At 41.0% G+C, this 2,366-nt stretch overlaps 1 pseudogene; it reads left to right on the top strand.

Annotated features, from left to right (window-relative positions):
• Positions 1-406: 406 nt before the first annotated feature.
• LOC145486023 (uncharacterized) lies at positions 407-1,609 on the top strand (annotated as a pseudogene).
• The last annotated feature ends 757 nt before the right edge of the window (positions 1,610-2,366 follow it).

Genomic DNA, 2,366 nt, shown 5'->3' with positions numbered 1-2,366 from the left:
ACTTATCTGTCGATAAATACTAGTTACAGCTAAATTCGTCAAGAAAGCGTTTAATTCCAGTAAAAGAAAAACTCCCACGTGGTGTACTTGTTTGTTCTGCATAGGTTGGCTAAGAAATGTACGAAGATTTATAACGCGTGCAGAGCTATTGTACCACTAATTAAACCCCTCGTTTCGTTGCGACATTTTCGCTGCCGTTTTGGTTTGTAAAAGGTCCCTGCCGTGTTGTGGTTTAAAAGTCACGATGTCCGCATATCAGTGCTCTGTTTGCCTGTATATTTGCAACGATATTGAGTTATTTTTGCAGCATGCCTGTTGTAGTACGGCAAAAACAAGTACAGCCACTGGTAAGTAGAGTGTAAGTAGCTAAGGCCTGGTTCATAAGTCGCATTTCTGCTCTGTCGAATTCAATTCAACGAATTAAATACGACAGAAAATCGACGCCTGAATCGGCTGCCGCATTTCTGCCGCACATTCGAGTGGTCTTGTCGCATTATCCTACAGAAGTGCGACACCGGTTCAAACGTCGAATTTCTGCCGTGTCGAATCTAATTCATACATTATGTTAATGTATGAGCATGCGTAAATGTTTTCCCGCCAAAGAAAAAGAAGAAACTTGGCCATTCTCGACCCAATGCAACCTGAACATATTGCAACATATGCTGCTCTGTTGTCAGCCTTCTCCTTCTCCTTCCATTGGCGGACAATTTTTCGCAAAATTAAAGTCTTTCGTCGCTCGGTATTTTCGTCCGCCATATTGAATACTCTACGTTTAAAACATTTTCCGCTGGCCGACATACCCGACAGTATAAATTCTGAATTAAGTGCGACACAAGTGCGACGTATGAATCCACAGTCGCATTTTTGCCGCACTTAATTGAATTGAATTCGACACGGCAGAAATGCGACGTATGAACTGGGCCTAAGAAATGCTACTTCAAATATGAATTAATTGAGCAGTTATGAAAACATGCACACTGCCTCGCACAGCCTTTTCCAGCGATTAAACAAGTCTTGCCTTTTATCCGAGCTTTTCTTGTCCTCACTGAAACAAACTGTCTATTTCATAGATCCCGTAAATGAGCAAGCCTCTACTTCCGTGCCTGGGTTACAGAAATGGGAAGACAGGACCGTTCGCCTGCTAAATTTTACGTTCATTTTAAACACCCCTTCAAGAAGGGGAAAACAACAAAGAAAGATGTTTTCCAAAAAATTGCCGATCGCTTTAACGAAACCTCGACCGTGAAAGTGAGCGGCGATCAGTGCTTGAGGAAGTGGCTGAAACTGGAAGCAAAGTTTAAAGAGATTGAACACAACAATAACCTGACGGGCCGAGCCAAAAAGTCGTGGAAGTTTTATGAAGACTTGGAGGAGGCTATTGGAGACAGCCCAAAGGTAAACCCAGCGTATACTTACGACGTCGCAGACGCGACGCCGCCTTCATCATCAGACGAAGATAATGATGCAGAAGATGAGATTGGCAGCACCACAAAGCGAGCAAAGACACTAAAGAGCAGAGCGAGGAAAAGAAAGAGTCATTCTTCTGTTGCACGTCCTTTTTGCACTCTTATACAGAGAAGAAGGAAAAAGTGGAAGAGGAAAAACTTAATTTGCTCAGGGAAATGAAGCAGGAAAAGAAAGAGTTTCTAAGCCAGTTTTTGGATGTGCTGAAAAATAAGTGACTTTAAATCTGTTACTAGTTGTTTTGGAGTTTCATTGACAGAAAATGTTGAAAGTTTCAGTTGCGTTTTCAATGACAGATTCAAGCAAGCATTTGAAAGATGACACTGATTTGACTAGCCATCATCGTTTTTTCATTCATTTATTACTCACATTAATTATTTTAAACAGTAGCTAAAATTTAGCCTAACAAACAACACTGACTAATTGTGAAGTGTTATTGTTCCATATGTGAAAGATAAGATTAAATGACCTTATTTGTTGCCATAATTACAATGTAACACAAGTATATTGACTGGATAGAGAGAACTTCATGGACAGACAATGTTCATTAGGTGTGTTCTCTTCTGCTCTGCTCTCTCATCAGAGCAGTGGTGTTCATCTACAGGATGATCATCGTTACCCTCATCATCCATACAGCATTCGTAATAATCGTCATTCACTAAACAAACGTTATGTAAAACACAAGCAGATATCACAAGATGAACCGATAATGTAAGATCTAAATGATCCAACAAAAGAAGTTTTCTCCATCGTCCCTTTAAGAGTCCGATTGCTCTCTCTACTTTCTGCCGAAGGGAAGACAGCACTGTGTTAAACCTCCTCTGCTGGGGCGCCAGGTGGCCATTGTTCCTGTAAGCAGTAATTAGCCATCTGAGAGAGAACAACACGAAACATAAGGCACT

Source organism: Orbicella franksi, chromosome 4 (assembly GCF_964199315.1).
Source record: "Orbicella franksi chromosome 4, jaOrbFran1.1, whole genome shotgun sequence".
NCBI lineage: Eukaryota > Metazoa > Cnidaria > Anthozoa > Scleractinia > Merulinidae > Orbicella > Orbicella franksi.
This window is presented reverse-complemented; position numbering and strand designations above follow the sequence as displayed.